The 15,358-nt window shown below is 49.1% G+C and overlaps 21 non-coding genes and 1 pseudogene across 21 annotated transcripts; all 22 read left to right on the forward strand.

The window, feature by feature from the left end:
* Nucleotides 1–3,184: 3,184 nt before the first annotated feature.
* Nucleotides 3,185–3,348, forward strand: LOC135014883 (U1 spliceosomal RNA). Its single transcript, XR_010213238.1, has one exon. It is a non-coding gene; the product is annotated as a U1 spliceosomal RNA (small nuclear RNA).
* A 152-nt stretch (nucleotides 3,349–3,500) lies between these two features.
* Nucleotides 3,501–3,663, forward strand: LOC135014902 (U1 spliceosomal RNA). Its single transcript, XR_010213258.1, has one exon. It is a non-coding gene; the product is annotated as a U1 spliceosomal RNA (small nuclear RNA).
* A 646-nt stretch (nucleotides 3,664–4,309) lies between these two features.
* On the forward strand, nucleotides 4,310–4,473 carry LOC135014884 (U1 spliceosomal RNA). The gene has a single exon (XR_010213239.1). It is a non-coding gene; the product is annotated as a U1 spliceosomal RNA (small nuclear RNA).
* A 152-nt stretch (nucleotides 4,474–4,625) lies between these two features.
* Nucleotides 4,626–4,788, forward strand: LOC135014905 (U1 spliceosomal RNA). Its single transcript, XR_010213261.1, has one exon. It is a non-coding gene; the product is annotated as a U1 spliceosomal RNA (small nuclear RNA).
* A 671-nt stretch (nucleotides 4,789–5,459) lies between these two features.
* LOC135014903 (U1 spliceosomal RNA) lies at nucleotides 5,460–5,623 on the forward strand. Its single transcript, XR_010213259.1, has one exon. It is a non-coding gene; the product is annotated as a U1 spliceosomal RNA (small nuclear RNA).
* A 152-nt stretch (nucleotides 5,624–5,775) lies between these two features.
* Nucleotides 5,776–5,938, forward strand: LOC135014895 (U1 spliceosomal RNA). Its single transcript, XR_010213251.1, has one exon. It is a non-coding gene; the product is annotated as a U1 spliceosomal RNA (small nuclear RNA).
* A 671-nt stretch (nucleotides 5,939–6,609) lies between these two features.
* LOC135014889 (U1 spliceosomal RNA) lies at nucleotides 6,610–6,773 on the forward strand. The gene has a single exon (XR_010213246.1). It is a non-coding gene; the product is annotated as a U1 spliceosomal RNA (small nuclear RNA).
* A 152-nt stretch (nucleotides 6,774–6,925) lies between these two features.
* Nucleotides 6,926–7,088, forward strand: LOC135014900 (U1 spliceosomal RNA). The gene has a single exon (XR_010213256.1). It is a non-coding gene; the product is annotated as a U1 spliceosomal RNA (small nuclear RNA).
* Nucleotides 7,089–7,759: 671 nt separating this feature from the next.
* LOC135014893 (U1 spliceosomal RNA) lies at nucleotides 7,760–7,923 on the forward strand. The gene has a single exon (XR_010213249.1). It is a non-coding gene; the product is annotated as a U1 spliceosomal RNA (small nuclear RNA).
* Nucleotides 7,924–8,075: 152 nt separating this feature from the next.
* LOC135014907 (U1 spliceosomal RNA) lies at nucleotides 8,076–8,217 on the forward strand (annotated as a pseudogene).
* Nucleotides 8,218–8,909: 692 nt separating this feature from the next.
* On the forward strand, nucleotides 8,910–9,073 carry LOC135014887 (U1 spliceosomal RNA). Its single transcript, XR_010213244.1, has one exon. It is a non-coding gene; the product is annotated as a U1 spliceosomal RNA (small nuclear RNA).
* A 152-nt stretch (nucleotides 9,074–9,225) lies between these two features.
* Nucleotides 9,226–9,388, forward strand: LOC135014897 (U1 spliceosomal RNA). Its single transcript, XR_010213253.1, has one exon. It is a non-coding gene; the product is annotated as a U1 spliceosomal RNA (small nuclear RNA).
* Nucleotides 9,389–10,061: 673 nt separating this feature from the next.
* Nucleotides 10,062–10,225, forward strand: LOC135014879 (U1 spliceosomal RNA). The gene has a single exon (XR_010213235.1). It is a non-coding gene; the product is annotated as a U1 spliceosomal RNA (small nuclear RNA).
* Nucleotides 10,226–10,377: 152 nt separating this feature from the next.
* On the forward strand, nucleotides 10,378–10,540 carry LOC135014908 (U1 spliceosomal RNA). Its single transcript, XR_010213263.1, has one exon. It is a non-coding gene; the product is annotated as a U1 spliceosomal RNA (small nuclear RNA).
* Nucleotides 10,541–11,211: 671 nt separating this feature from the next.
* LOC135014881 (U1 spliceosomal RNA) lies at nucleotides 11,212–11,375 on the forward strand. The gene has a single exon (XR_010213236.1). It is a non-coding gene; the product is annotated as a U1 spliceosomal RNA (small nuclear RNA).
* Nucleotides 11,376–11,527: 152 nt separating this feature from the next.
* On the forward strand, nucleotides 11,528–11,690 carry LOC135014904 (U1 spliceosomal RNA). The gene has a single exon (XR_010213260.1). It is a non-coding gene; the product is annotated as a U1 spliceosomal RNA (small nuclear RNA).
* A 671-nt stretch (nucleotides 11,691–12,361) lies between these two features.
* On the forward strand, nucleotides 12,362–12,525 carry LOC135014911 (U1 spliceosomal RNA). Its single transcript, XR_010213266.1, has one exon. It is a non-coding gene; the product is annotated as a U1 spliceosomal RNA (small nuclear RNA).
* Nucleotides 12,526–12,677: 152 nt separating this feature from the next.
* Nucleotides 12,678–12,840, forward strand: LOC135014894 (U1 spliceosomal RNA). Its single transcript, XR_010213250.1, has one exon. It is a non-coding gene; the product is annotated as a U1 spliceosomal RNA (small nuclear RNA).
* Nucleotides 12,841–13,511: 671 nt separating this feature from the next.
* LOC135014885 (U1 spliceosomal RNA) lies at nucleotides 13,512–13,675 on the forward strand. The gene has a single exon (XR_010213242.1). It is a non-coding gene; the product is annotated as a U1 spliceosomal RNA (small nuclear RNA).
* A 152-nt stretch (nucleotides 13,676–13,827) lies between these two features.
* LOC135014906 (U1 spliceosomal RNA) lies at nucleotides 13,828–13,990 on the forward strand. The gene has a single exon (XR_010213262.1). It is a non-coding gene; the product is annotated as a U1 spliceosomal RNA (small nuclear RNA).
* A 658-nt stretch (nucleotides 13,991–14,648) lies between these two features.
* On the forward strand, nucleotides 14,649–14,812 carry LOC135014912 (U1 spliceosomal RNA). The gene has a single exon (XR_010213267.1). It is a non-coding gene; the product is annotated as a U1 spliceosomal RNA (small nuclear RNA).
* Nucleotides 14,813–14,964: 152 nt separating this feature from the next.
* On the forward strand, nucleotides 14,965–15,127 carry LOC135014898 (U1 spliceosomal RNA). The gene has a single exon (XR_010213254.1). It is a non-coding gene; the product is annotated as a U1 spliceosomal RNA (small nuclear RNA).
* Nucleotides 15,128–15,358: the final 231 nt, after the last annotated feature.

Consider the following 15,358-nt stretch of genomic DNA (forward strand, 5'->3'; position numbering starts at 1 on the left):
ATCAATAAATGCACAGCCAAATGGCTTTGCACAGCCTACACCATTGGACTTAAGTAGAAGACTATTACAAGTGAAACCAATAATTGAAATCTGTAACCACACCCCACCCCCTCAAATGCCAGGCAATAAATTACCTTAAAAACAACAACCAGGCATTCCACAAAGATTAAACTGGGTCTCTATCATTCAAAACTTTAAAAAAGTACTTAAAAATCACATACTATGCGATAATGTTTCAATTTGCATTACCCAGCAGAATTAGCTTTGCATATATAGATATAGTGCAGCAGAATATATTGGTGGTTGTAGTCAATTGTAATTACCTGTAGGTGACAAGAAGAGAAGAAACGTCAATTCACAATCGATATCAGCTGAAGATAAATTAACGCTGATTGAACGCTGCTGTTATGTGTCAATTTTATCACGCTTTGATAAAAATGCACGCTTGGATCAATAAATGCACAGCCAAACGGCTTTGCACAGCCTACACCATTGGACTTAAGTAGAAGACTATTACAAGTGAAACCAATAATTGAAATCTGTAACCACACCCCACCCCCTCAAATGCCAGGCAATAAATTACCTTAAAAACAACAACCAGGCATTCCACAAAGATTAAACTGGGTCTATATCATTCAAAACTTTAAAAAAGTACTTAAAAATCACATACTATACAATAATGTTTCAATTTGCATTACCCAGCAGAATTAGCTTTGCATATATAGATATAGTGCAGCAGAATATATTGGTGGTTGTAGTCAATTGTAATTACTCAGCAGAATTAGCTTTTCATATATAGATATAGTGCAGCAGAATATATTGGTGGTTGTAGTCAATTGTAATTACCCAGCAGAATTAGCTTTGCAAATATAGATATAGTGCAGCAGAATATATTGGTGGTTGTAGTCAATTGTAATTACCCAGCAGAATTAGCTTTGCATATATATAGTGCAGCAGAATATATTGGTGGTTGTAGTAAATTGTAATTACCCAGCAGCAGCTCTACTGCACTCAACATCACCAGTGCTCACAATATATATAATGCTATATACTATGCCATAGTGGTGCTTACTATATAACACCCCCTACTGCGTTCCCCCTGGCAATGAGCATGACACCCAGAGAGTGAAACCCCTGGCAATGAGCATGACACCCAGCACGTGAAACTCTTGGCATTGAGCAGTTTTTGTAAAAGTAATTAGAAGCTTTACTGTAGGGCATAGTGTATCACAGATATTGTGGTGAGTGACATAATATGTTCCAAAGGGCATTAATGTGTGGGGCTTACCCTGCACAGAAACAAAATAACTCACCCAAATCTAACTCTTTCTGCACATGTTATATCTGCCTCCCCTGCAGTACACATGGTTTTGCCCAACTGCTAACAAAATTCCTGCTGCGATCAACTTGGAATTACCCCCATCGATTGATGTTTTCACACTGCTCGTGTATATAAGACATAGGGCCTAATTCAGTTTGGATCGTAATACGCGTTCCAACCGCAAAAACTATGAAGAGGATGGGGGCATATACGCAGGGTCCATCCTGTGCATGTGCCTACATTTTCTCCGGGTGCCCCGCAGAAAATACGAATGCCTCTGCCTGTCAATCAGTAGAGGGCGTACCTTCGCAGGTATATCGCGATCATGAGCCATGTCTCCCATTTTTGTCATTATAGGTGCTCTGTGAGCTGCTGGCCATGCCCCAGCCCCTCTGTCTCCCGTGAATAGAGATTGAGGCTTATTCAGACCAGATCGCTTCAATTTATTTTCACCCAGCGGGCAATCTGGTTTGCATTGCACATGCGTATGCGCCACAATGCGTAAGTGCGACGGCCCGGAGATCACAAGAAGTTTGACAAGAAGAGGGTGTTTGTGTGGGTGGCAACTGAATGTGTCTAGGGAGTGTCCGGAAAAACACTGGAGGGACCCGGCGTTTTGTGGGAGGATTTGTGACGTCACCTCAATGGCTGAGTAAGTGCTGAGCTGTGCAGCTCTTGTGCACATGTGATCACACACCTGCACAGCAAATTTTCCCTTCCGCTGTAGGCGACAACTACCTGATTACAGGGATGCAAAAAACACACCCTAGCGATCAGGTCTGAATTACCCACAATGTGCATATTTGCAGAGCAACAAGCTACAGGGAGCCTTCCACCCCCCATCCCCCCCCCTTCCCCATGGGAAGGGGGGGGGGGGTGTTTGGGTTAGCTGGACATTCCCCAAAAAAGTGACTGTCCTGCAAAAATTGGGATAGTTGGGAGGTATGTTCAAATACATTTATTGTTTTGCATGCAGGGTAAATACTGGCTTCTTTGACATTTAGCCACAAATGCTGCACAGCTGAATTACAGTATTACACTGCAATTAACAGTTATGCTAGGACATTCCCCCTCCCAAATCTACCTCTCTCTGCATGTTACATCTGTCCCACAGTGGCGTGCGGTGAGGTCAGTGGCTAGTGAGGCACTACAGCCATAATGTCCGCCGAATCCTGCCCATGACCCTTAGCCAATGCCCGCTACTGCCTCTGAGCCGATACCCGCTGCCACCGCCAATGGCTTACAAACTCGCCCACAATCAACTGACCCAGCCCTCCGCACTATCCTGACTTCTCCCGTCTGCTTACTTTGTGCTTTCCAATGCACAATGCAAACTACAGGTAGTACTGCAGGGCCCACACCCTTTTACTTGCCTTACAGAGCAGCTCTGGGGCTGTTACAGTGCCCAGCTGCTGCAAGAAATCAGCTTGAATGCTTCAGGGGCTGGGGCATAGCCAACATGAGCCCCACACCGAAGGAGGGTGGAGGTGTTTAATGCGAACTAGGGGTCATCCAAGCGCCGCAAAAGGCCGCCATGCCCTGCACGCCCCTTTTCCCTTTTCATATGCAGACGAGAGTTGAAGCCAACTTTGACCCACTGCTTGGATGGCATTACCATATGCAAATCAATCTGCTGCAGGCCTTCCCCCAGGAATGCTTGCACTAGTTGTTGCATTTGGTTTGTTGTTTGGGGGTGCTTCAGTATTAGGCAGCCTTCTGCCCTCCCATGTTCATCTGAAAATATGTGTTCTCCCTGCAGTTGTTGTCCCCAGATGAGAGTTCCCTTGTGCTGCCTCAGTTGAATCTCCTTTACTTGACAGAGATGTGCCTGAGCAGCGGCCCTCCCCAGCCCTATCTCAAATCATACTTATTTTGCATAGGAGATACCATGGTCATGAAGATTGTTTTCCCAGGGTGAGGTTCATTCATTGCATTCTGGGTATGCTGACCCCTGTGATTTCCCCAAATGTGGGAAACTCGACTGCATTATTTGTGGTAGTGGGGGACTGTGTTTGTGCTTTCCTCTGGTCAGCTCTGGTAAAAGTCAGATTTCTTTGTCTCAGATCTTCCTCTAGCCTTGTTCTTCTTTCGAGAGTTCCCTTGTGCTGCCTCAGTTGGATCTCCTTCACTTGACAGGGTGGTGCCCGAGCAGCGACCCTCCCCAGCTCTAGCCCAACTCCTATTTACCTGCCAGGTGAGATACTATGATCAGGAAGGTGCTTCTCCCAGGGCAAGGCTCACCCATTGCACTCTGGGTGTGCTGCTCCTGCGATTTCCCCAAATGTGGGACACTTGACTGCATAATTTGTGTTTCCTCTGGTCGGCTCTCATATAATTCAGATCTCTTTGTCTCAGGTCTTTCTCCAGCCTAGTTTGCTGTCTGTTTCCACTTCTCTTTTCTTGAGCCGCTCCCTTCTATGCAGTTGCGCACTATCCTGACCTCTCCCGTCTGCTTACTTTGTGCCTTCCAACGCACAATGCATACTACAGGTAGTGCTGCAGGGCCCACACCCTTTTACATGCTTTACAGAGCAACTCTGGAGCTGTTACAGTGCCCAGCTGCTGCAAGAAATCATCTTGAATGCTTCAGGGGCTGGGGCATAGCCAACATGAGCCCCACACCGAAGGAGGGGTCATCCAAGCGCCACAAAAGGACACCATGCCCTGCACATCCCTTTTTTCTTTTCATATGCAGACGAGGGTTGAAGCCAACTTTGACCCACTGCTTGGATGACATCACCATATGCAAATCCATCTGCTGCAGGCCTTCCCCCAGGAATGCTTGCACTAGTTGTTGCATTTGGTTTGTTGTTTGGGGGTGCTTCAGTATTAGGCAGCCTTCTGCCCTCCCATGTTCATCTGAAAATATGTGTTCTCCCTGCAGTTGTTGTCCCCAGATGAGAGTTCCCTTGTGCTGCCTCAGTTGAATCTCCTTTACTTGACAGAGATGTGCCTGAGCAGCGGCCCTCCCCAGCCCTATCCCAAATCATACTTATTTTGCATAGGAGATACCATGGTCATGAAGATTGTTCTCCCAGGGTGAGGTTCATTCATTGCATTCTGGGTATGCTGACCCCTGTGATTTCCCCAAATGTGGGAAACTCGACTGCATTATTTGTGGTAGTGGGGGACTGTGTTTGTGCTTTCTTCTGGTCAACTCTGGTAAAAATCAGATTTCTTTGTCTCAGATCTTCCTCTAGCCTTGTTCCTCTTTCGAGAGTTCCCTTGTGCTGCCTCAGTTGGATCTCCTTCACTTGACAGGGGGGTACCCGAGCAGCGACCCTCCCCAGCTCTAGCCCAACTCCTACTTACCTGCCAGGTGAGATACTATGATCATGTAGGTGCTTCTCCCAGGGCAAGGCTCACCCATTGCACTCTGGGTGTGCTGCCCCTGTGATTTCCCCAAATGTGGGAAACTTGACTGCATAATTTGTGTTTCCCCTGGTCGTCTCTCGTATAATTCAGATCTCTTTGTCTCAGGTCTCTCTCCAGCCTAGTTTGCTGTCTGTTTCCACTTCTCTTTTCTTGAGCCGCTCCCTTCTATGCCCTTGCGCACTATCCTGACTTCTCCCGTCTGTTTACTTTGTGCCTTCCAACACACAATGCAAACTACAGGTAGTGCTGCAGGGCCCACACCCTTTTACTTGCCTCACAGAGCAGCTCTGGAGCTGTTACAGTACCCAGCTGCTGCAAGAAATCAGCTTGAATGCTTCAGGGGCTGGGTCATTGCCAACATGAGCCCCACACCGAAGGAGGGTGGGGGTGTTTAATGCGAACTAAGGGTCACCCAAGCGCCGCAAAAGGCCGCCATGCCCTGCACGCCCCTTTTCTCTTTTCATATGCAGACGAGGGTTGAAGCCAACTTTGACCCACTGCTTGGATGGCATTACCATATGCAAATCAATCTGCTGCAGGCCTTCCCCCAGGAATGCTTGCACTAGTTGTTGCATTTGGTTTGTTGTTTGGGGGTGCTTCAGTATTAGGCAGCCTTCTGCCCTCCCATGTTCATCTGAAAATATGTGTTCTCCCTGCAGTTGTTGTCCCCAGATGAGAGTTCCCTTGTGCTGCCTCAGTTGAATCTCCTTTACTTGACAGAGATGTGCCTGAGCAGCGGCCCTCCCCAGCCCTATCCCAAATCATACTTATTTTGCATAGGAGATACCATGGTCATGAAGATTGTTCTCCCAGGGTGAGGTTCATTCATTGCATTCTGGGTATGCTGACCCCTGTGATTTCCCCAAATGTGGGAAACTCGACTGCATTATTTGTGGTAGTGGGGGACTGTGTTTGTGCTTTCCTCTGGTCAGCTCTGGTAAAAGTCAGATTTCTTTGTCTCAGATCTTCCTCTAGCCTTGTTCTTCTTTCGAGAGTTCCCTTGTGCTGCCTCAGTTGGATCTCCTTCACTTGACAGGGGGGTGCCCGAGCAGCGACCCTCCCCAGCTCTAGCCCAACTCCTACTTACCTGCCAGGTGAGATACTATGATCAGGAAGGTGCTTCTCCCAGGGCAAGGCTCACCCATTGCACTCTGGGTGTGCTGCTCCTGCGATTTCCCCAAATGTGGGAAACTTGACTGCATAATTTGTGTTTCCTCTGGTCGGCTCTCGTATAATTCAGATCTCTTTGTCTCAGGTCTTTCTCCAGCCTAGTTTGCTGTCTGTTTCCACTTCTCTTTTCTTGAGCCGCTCCCTTCTATGCCCTTGCGCACTATCCTGACCTCTCCCGTCTGCTTACTTTGTGCCTTCCAACGCACAATGCATACTACAGGTAGTGCTGCAGGGCCCACACCCTTTTACATGCTTTACAGAACAGCTCTGGAGCTGTTACAGTGCCCAGCTGCTGCAAGAAATCATCTTGAATGCTTCACGGGCTGGGGCATAGCCAACATGAGCCCCACACCGAAGGAGGGTGGAGATGTTTAATACGAATTAAGGGTCATCCAAGCGCCACAAAAGGACGCCATGCCCTGCACATCCCTTTTTTCTTTTCATATGCAGATGAGGGTTGAAGCCAACTTTGACCCACTGCTTGGATGACATCACCATATGCAAATCCATCTGCTGCAGGCCTTCCCCCAGGAATGCTTGTACTAGTTGTTGCATTTGGTTTGTTGTTTGGGGGTGCTTCAGTATTAGGCAGCCTTCTGCCCTCCCATGTTCATCTGAAAATATGTGTTCTCCCTGCAGTTGTTGTCCCCAGATGAGAGTTCCCTTGTGCTGCCTCAGTTGAATCGCCTTTACTTGACAGAGATGTGCCTGAGCAGCGGCCCTCCCCAGCCCTATCCCAAATCATACTTATTTTGCATAGGAGATATCATGGTCATGAAGATTGTTCTCCCAGGGTGAGGTTCATTCATTGCATTCTGGGTATGATGACCCCTGTGATTTCCCCAAATGTGGAAAACTCGACTGCATTATTTGTGGTAGAGGGGGACTGTGTTTGTGCTTTCCTCTGGTCAGCTCTGGTAAAAGTCAGATTTCTTTGTCTCAGATCTTCCTCTAGCCTTGTTCTTCTTTCGAGAGTTCCCTTGTGCTGCCTCAGTTGGATCTCCTTCACTTGACAGGGGGGTGCCCGAGCAGCGACCCTCCCCAGCTCTAGCCCAACTCCTACTTACCTGCCAGGTGAGATACTATGATCAGGAAGGTGCTTCTCCCAGGGCAAGGCTCACCCATTGCACTCTGGGTGTGCTGCTCCTGCGATTTCCCCAAATGTGGGATACTTGACGGCATAATTTGTGTTTCCTCTGGTCGGCTCTCGTATAATTCAGATCTCTTTGTCTCAGGTCTCTCTCCAGCCTAGTTTGCTGTCTGTTTCCACTTCTCTTTTCTTGAACCGCTCCCTTCTATGCCCTTGCGCACTATCCTGACTTCTCCCGTCTGCTTACTTTGTGCCTTCCAACGCACAATGCGAACTACAGGTAGTGCTGCAGGGCCCACACCCTTTTAGTTGCCTTACAGAGCAGCTCTGGAGCTGTTACAGTGCCCAGCTGCTGCAAGAAATCAGCTTGAATGCTTCAGGTGCTGGGGCATAGCCAACATGAGCCCCACACCGAAGGAGGGTGGAGGTGTTTAATGCGAATTAGGGGTCATGCAAGCGCCGCAAAAGGCCGCCATGCCCTGCACATCCCTTTTTTCTTTTCATATGCAGACGAGGGTTGAAGCCAACTTTGACCCACTGCTTGGATGACATCACCATATGCAAATCCATCTGCTGCAGGCCTTCCCCCAGGAATGCTTGCACTAGTTGTTGCATTTGGTTTGTTGTTTGGGGGTGCTTCAGTATTAGGCAGCCTTCTGCCCTCCCATGTTCATCTGAAAATATGTGTTCTCCCTGCAGTTGTTGTCCCCAGATGAGAGTTCCCTTGTGCTGCCTCAGTTGAATCGCCTTTACTTGACAGAGATGTGCCTGAGCAGCGGCCCTCCCCAGCCCTATCCCAAATCATACTTATTTTGCATAGGAGATATCATGGTCATGAAGATTGTTCTCCCAGGGTGAGGTTCATTCATTGCATTCTTGGTATGATGACCCCTGTGATTTCCCCAAATGTGGGAAACTCGACTGCATTATTTGTGGTAGTGGGGGACTGTGTTTGTGCTTTCCTCTGGTCAGCTCTGGTAAAAGTCAGATTTCTTTGTCTCAGATCTTCCTCTAGCCTTGTTCTTCTTTCGAGAGTTCCCTTGTGCTGCCTCAGTTGGATCTCCTTCACTTGACAGGGGGGTGCCCGAGCAGCGACCCTCCCCAGCTCTAGCCCAACTCCTACTTACCTGCCAGGTGAGATACTATGATCATGTAGGTGCTTCTCCCAGGGCAAGGCTCACCCATTGCACTCTGGGTGTGCTGCCCCTTTGATTTCCCCAAATGTGGGAAACTTGACTGCATAATTTGTGTTTCCCCTGGTCGGCTCTCATATAATTCAGATCTCTTTGTCTCAGGTCTCTCTCCAGCCTAGTTTGCTGTCTGTTTCCACTTCTCTTTTCTTGAGCCGCTCCCTTCTATGCCCTTGCGCACTATCCTGACTTCTCCCGTCTGCTTACTTTGTGCCTTCCAACGCACAATGCGAACTACAGGTAGTGCTGCAGGGCCCACACCCTTTTACTTGACTTACAGAGCAACTCTGGAGCTGTTACAGTGCCCAGCTGCTGCAAGAAATCAGCTTGAATGCTTCAGGGGCTGGGGCATAGCCAACATGAGCCCCACACCGAATGAGGGTGGAGGTGTTTAATGCGAACTAGGGGTCATCCAAGCGCCGCAAAAGGCCGCCATGCCCTGCACGCCCCTTTTCTCTTTTCATATGCAGATGAGGGTTGAAGCCAACTTTGACCCACTGCTTGGATGACATCACCATATGCAAATCCATCTGCTGCAGGCCTTCCCCCAGGAATGCTTGTACTAGTTGTTGCATTTGGTTTGTTGTTTGGGGGTGCTTCAGTATTAGGCAGCCTTCTGCCCTCCCATGTTCATCTGAAAATATGTGTTCTCCCTGCAGTTGTTGTCCCCAGATGAGAGTTCCCTTGTGCTGCCTCAGTTGAATCTCCTTTACTTGACAGAGATGTGCCTGAGCAGCGGCCCTCACCAGCCCTATCCCAAATCATACTTATTTTGCATAGGAGATACCATGGTCATGAAGATTGTTCTCCCAGGGTGAGGTTCATTCATTGCATTCTGGGTATGATGACCCCTGTGATTTCCCCAAATGTGGGAAACTCGACTGCATTATTTGTGGTAGTGGGGGACTGTGTTTGTGCTTTCCTCTGGTCAGCTCTGGTAAAAGTCAGATTTCTTTGTCTCAGATCTTCCTCTAGCCTTGTTCCTCTTTCAAGAGTTCCCTTGTGCTGCCTCAGTTGGATCTCCTTCACTTGACAGGGGGGTGCCCGAGCAGCGACCCTCCCCAGCTCTAGCCCAACTCCTACTTACCTGCCAGGTGAGATACTATGATCATGAAGGTGCTACTCCCAGGGCAAGGCTCACCCATTGCACTCTGGGTGTGCTGCTCCTGCAATTTCCCCAAATGTGGGACACTTGACTGCATAATTTGTGTTTCCCCTGGTCGGCTCTCGTATAATTCAGATCTCTTTGTCTCAGGTCTCTCTCCAGTATAGTTTGCTGTCTGTTTCCACTTCTCTTTTCTTGAGCCGCTCCCTTCTATGCCCTTGCGCACTATCCTGACTTCTCCCGTCTGCTTACTTTGTGCCTTCCAATGCACAATGCAAACTACAGGTAGTGCTGCAGGGCCCACACCCTTTTACTTGCCTTACAGAGCAGCTCTGGAGCTGTTACAGTGCCCAGCTGCTGCAAGAAATCAGCTTGAATGCTTCAGGGGCTGGGGCATAGCCAACATGAGCCCCACACCGAAGGAGGGTGGAGGTGTTTAATGCGAACTAGAGGTCATCCAAGCGCCGCAAAAGGCCGCCATGCCCTGCACGCCCCTTTTCTCTTTTTTGATATGCAGACGAGGGTTGAAGCCAACTTTGACCCACTGCTTGGATGGCATTACCATATGCAAATCAATCTGCTGCAGGCCTTCCCCCAGGAATGCTTGCACTAGTTGTTGCATTTGGTTTGTTGTTTGGGGGTGCTTCAGTATTAGGCAGCCTTCTGCCCTCCCATGTTCATCTGAAAATATGTGTTCTCCCTGCAGTTGTTGTCCCCAGATGAGAGTTCCCTTGTGCTGCCTCAGTTGAATCTCCTTTACTTGACAGAGATGTGCCTGAGCAGCGGCCCTCCCCAGCCCTATCCCAAATCATACTTATTTTGCATAGGAGATACCATGGTCATGAAGATTGTTCTCCCAGGGTGAGGTTCATTCATTGCATTCTGGGTATGCTGACCCCTGTGATTTCCCCAAATGTGGGAAACTCAACTGCATTATTTGTGGTAGTGGGGGACTGTGTTTGTGCTTTCCTCTGGTCAGCTCTGGTAAAAGTCAGATTTCTTTGTCTCAGATCTTCCTCTAGCCTTGTTCTTCTTTCGAGAGTTCCCTTGTGCTGCCTCAGTTGGATCTCCTTCACTTGACAGGGGGGTGCACGAGCAGCGACCCTCCCCAGCTCTAGCCCAACTCCTATTTACCTGCCAGGTGAGATACTATGATCAGGAAGGTGCTTCTCCCAGGGCAAGGCTCACCCATTGCACTCTGGGTGTGCTGCTCCTGCGATTTCCCCAAATGTGGGACACTTGACGGCATAATTTGTGTTTCCTCTGGTCGGCTCTCATATAATTCAGATCTCTTTGTCTCAGGTCTTTCTCCAGCCTAGTTTGCTGTCTGTTTCCACTTCTCTTTTCTTGAGCCGCTCCCTTCTATGCCCTTGCGCACTATCCTGACCTCTCCCGTCTGCTTACTCTGTGCCTTCCAACGCACAATGCATACTACAGGTAGTGCTGCAGGGCCCACACCCTTTTACATGCTTTACAGAGCAGCTCTGGAGCTGTTACAGTGCCCAGCTGCTGCAAGAAATCATCTTGAATGCTTCAGGGGCTGGGGCATAGCCAACATGAGCCCCACACCGAAGGAGGGTGGAGATGTTTAATGCGAATTAGGGGTCATCCAAGCGCCACAAAAGGACGCCATGCCCTGCACATCCCTTTTTTCTTTTCATATGCAGACGAGGGTTGAAGCCAACTTTGACCCACTGCTTGGATGACATCACCATATGCAAAACCATCTGCTGCAGGCCTTCCCCCAGGAATGCTTGCACTAGTTGTTGCATTTGGTTTGTTGTTTGGGGGTGCTTCAGTATTAGGCAGCCTTCTGCCCTCCCATGTTCATCTGAAAATATGTTTTCTCCCTGCAGTTGTTGTCCCCAGATGAGAGTTCCCTTGTGCTGCCTCAGTTGAATCTCCTTTACTTGACAGAGATGTGCCTGAGCAGCGGCCCTCCCCAGCCCTATCCCAAATCATACTTATTTTGCATAGGAGATACCATGGTCATGAAGATTGTTCTCCCAGGGTGAGGTTCATTCATTGCATTCTGGGTATGCTGACCCCTGTGATTTCCCCAAATGTGGGAAACTCAACTGCATTATTTGTGGTAGTGGGGGACTGTGTTTGTGCTTTCTTCTGGTCAACTCTGGTAAAAATCAGATTTCTTTGTCTCAGATCTTCCTCTAGCCTTGTTCCTCTTTCGAGAGTTCCCTTGTGCTGCCTCAGTTGGATCTCCTTCACTTGACAGGGGGGTACCCGAGCAGCGACCCTTCGCAGCTCTAGCCCAACTCCTACTTACCTGCCAGGTGAGATACTATGATCATGTAGGTGCTTCTCCCAGGGCAAGGCTCACCCATTGCACTCTGGGTGTGCTGCCCCTGTGATTTCCCCAAATGTGGGAAACTTGACTGCATAATTTGTGTTTCCCCTGGTCGGCTCTCGTATAATTCAGATCTCTTTGTCTCAGGTCTCTCTCCAGCCTAGTTTGCTGTCTGTTTCCACTTCTCTTTTCTTGAGCCGCTCCCTTCTATGCCCTTGCGCACTATCCTGACTTCTCCCGTCTGCTTACTTTGTGCCTTCCAACACACAATGCAAACTACAGGTAGTGCTGCAGGGCCCACACCCTTTTACTTGCCTCACAGAGCAGCTCTGGAGCTGTTACAGTGCCCAGCTGCTGCAAGAAATCAGCTTGAATGCTTCAGGGGCTGGGGCATTGCCAACATGAGCCCCACACCGAAGGAGGGTGGGGGTGTTTAATGCGAACTAAGGGTCACCCAAGCGCCGCAAAAGGCCGCCATGCCCTGCACGCCCCTTTTCTCTTTTCATATGCAGACGAGGGTTGAAGCCAACTTTGACCCACTGCTTGGATGGCATTACCATATGCAAATCAATCTGCTGCAGGCCTTCCCCCAGGAATGCTTGCACTAGTTGTTGCATTTGGTTTGTTGTTTGGGGGTGCTTCAGTATTAGGCAGCCTTCTGCCCTCCCATGTTCATCTGAAAATATGTGTTCTCCCTGCAGTTGTTGTCCCCAGATGAGAGTTCCCTTGTGCTGCCTCAGTTGAATCTCCTTTACTTGACAGAGATGTGCCTGAGCAGCGGCCCTCCCCAGCCCTATCCCAAATCATACTTATTTTGCATAGGAGATACCATGGTCATGAAGATTGTTCTCCCAGGGTGAGGTTCATTCATTGCATTCTGGGTATGCTGACCCCTGTGATTTCCCCAAATGTGGGAAACTCGACTGCATTATTTGTGGTAGTGGGGGACTGTGTTTGTGCTTTCCTCTGCTCAGCTCTGGTAAAAGTCAGATTTCTTTGTCTCAGATCTTCCTCTAGCCTTGTTCTTCTTTCGAGAGTTCCCTTGTGCTGCCTCAGTTGGATCTCCTTCACTTGACAGGGGGGTGCCCGAGCAGCGACCCTCCCCAGCTCTAGCCCAACTCCTACTTACCTGCCAGGTGAGATACTATGATCAGGAAGGTGCTTCTCCCAGGGCAAGGCTCACCCATTGCACTCTGGGTGTGCCGCTCCTGCGATTTCCCCAAATGTGGGAAACTTGACTGCATAATTTGTGTTTCCTCTGGTCGGCTCTCGTATAATTCAGATCTCTTTGTCTCAGGTCTTTCTCCAGCCTAGTTTGCTGTCTGTTTCCACTTCTCTTTTCTTGAGCCGCTCCCTTCTATGCCCTTGCGCACTATCCTGACCTCTCCCGTCTGCTTACTTTGTGCCTTCCAACGCACAATGCATACTACAGGTAGTGCTGCAGGGCCCACACCCTTTTACATGCTTTACAGAACAGCTCTGGAGCTGTTACAGTGCCCAGCTGCTGCAAGAAATCATCTTGAATGCTTCAGGGGCTGGGGCATAGCCAACATGAGCCCCACACCGAAGGAGGGTGGAGATGTTTAATGTGAATTAGGGGTCATCCAAGCGCCACAAAAGGACGCCATGCCCTGCACATCCCTTTTTTCTTTTCATATGCAGACGAGGGTTGAAGCCAACTTTGACCCACTGCTTGGATGACATCACCATATGCAAATCCATCTGCTGTAGGACTTCCCCCAGGAATGCTTGTACTAGTTGTTGCATTTGGTTTGTTGTTTGGGGGTGCTTCAGTATTAGGCAGCCTTCTGCCCTCCCATGTTCATCTGAAAATATGTGTTCTCCCAGCAGTTGTTGTCCCCAGATGAGAGTTCCCTTGTGCTGCCTCAGTTGAATCTCCTTTACTTGACAGAGATGTGCCTGAGCAGCGGCCCTCCCCAGCTCTATCCCAAATCATACTTATTTTGCATAGGAGATACCATGGTCATGAAGATTGTTCTCCCAGGGTGAGGTTCATTCATTGCATTCTGGGTATGCTGACTCCTATGATTTCCCCAAATGTGGGAAACTCGACTGCATTATTTGTGGTAGTGGGGGACTGTGTTTGTGCTTTCCTCTGGTCAGCTCTGGTAAAAGTCAGATTTATTTGTCTCAGATCTTCCTCTAGCCTTGTTCTTCTTTCGAGAGTTCCCTTGTGCTGCCTCAGTTGGATCTCCTTCACTTGACAGGGGGGTGCCCTAGCATCAACCCTCCCCAGCTCAAGCCCAACTCCTACTTACCTGCCAAGTGAGATACAATGATCATGAAGGTGCTTCTCCCAGGGCAAGGCTCACCCATTGCACTCTGGGTGTGCTGCTCCTGCGATTTCCCCAAATGTGGGAAACTTGACTGCATAATTTGTGTTTCCCCTGGTCAGCTCTCGTATAATTCAGATCTGTTTGTCTCAGGTCTCTCTCCAGCCTAGTTTGCTGTCTGTTTCAACTTCTCTTTTCTTGAGCCGCTCCCTTCTATGCCCTTGCGCATTATCTTGACTTCTCCCATCTGCTTACTTTGTGCCTTCCAATGCACAATGCGAACTACAGGTAGTGCTGCAGGGCCCACACCCTTTTACTTGCCTTACAGAGCAGCTCTGGAGCTATTACAGTGCCCAGCTGCTGCAAGTAATCAGCTTGAATGCTTCATGGGCTGGGGCATAGCCAACATGAGCCCCACACCGAAGTAGGGTGGAGGTGTTTAATGCGAACTAGGGGTCATCCAAGCGCCGCAAAAGGCCGCCATGCCCTGCACGCCCCTTTTCTCTTTTCATATGCAGACGAGGGTTGAAGCCAACTTTGACCCACTGCTTGGATGACATCACCATATGCAAAACCATCTGCTGCAGGCCTTCCCCCAGGAATGCTTGTACTAGTTGTTGCATTTGGTTTGTTGTTTGGGGGTGCTTCAGTATTAGGCAGCCTTCTGCCCTCCCATGTTCATCTGAAAATATGTGTTCTCCCTGCAGTTGTTGTCCCCAGATGAGAGTTCCCTTGTGCTGCCTCAGTTGAATCTCCTTTACTTGACAGAGATGTGCCTCACCAGCCCTATCCCAAATCATACTTATTTTGCATAGGAGATACCATGGTCATGAAGATTGTTCTCCCAGGGTGAGGTTCATTCATTGCATTCTGGGTATGCTGACCCCTGTGATTTCCCCAAATGTGGGAAACTCGACTGCATTATTTGTGGTAGTGGGGGACTGTGTTTGTGCTTTCCTCTGGTCAGCTCTGGTAAAAGTCAGATTTCTTTGTCTCAGATCTTCCTCTAGCCTTGTTCCTCTTTCAAGAGTTCCCTTGTGCTGCCTCAGTTGGATCTCCTTCACTTGACAGGGGGGTGCCCGAGCAGCGACCCTCCCCAGCTCTAGCCCAACTCCTACTTACCTGCCAGGTGAGATACTATGATCATGAAGGTGCTACTCCCAGGGCAAGGCTCACCCATTGCACTCTGGGTGTGCTGCTCCTGCAATTTCCCCAAATGTGGGACACTTGACTGCATAATTTGTGTTTCCCCTGGTCGGCTCTCGTATAATTCAGATCTCTTTGTCTCAGGTCTCTCTCCAGTATAGTTTGCTGTCTGTTTCCACTTCTCTTTTCTTGAGCCGCTCCCTTCTATGCCCTTGCGCACTATCCTGACTTCTCCCGTCTGCTTACTTTGTGCCTTCCAATGCACAATGCAAACTACAGGTAGTGCTGCAGGGCCCACACCCTTTTACTTGCCTTACAGAGCAGCTCTGGAGCTGTTACAGTGCCCAGCTGCTGCAAGAAAT

Source organism: Pseudophryne corroboree, unplaced genomic scaffold (assembly GCF_028390025.1).
Source record: "Pseudophryne corroboree isolate aPseCor3 unplaced genomic scaffold, aPseCor3.hap2 scaffold_2919, whole genome shotgun sequence".
NCBI classification, from domain to species: domain Eukaryota; kingdom Metazoa; phylum Chordata; class Amphibia; order Anura; family Myobatrachidae; genus Pseudophryne; species Pseudophryne corroboree.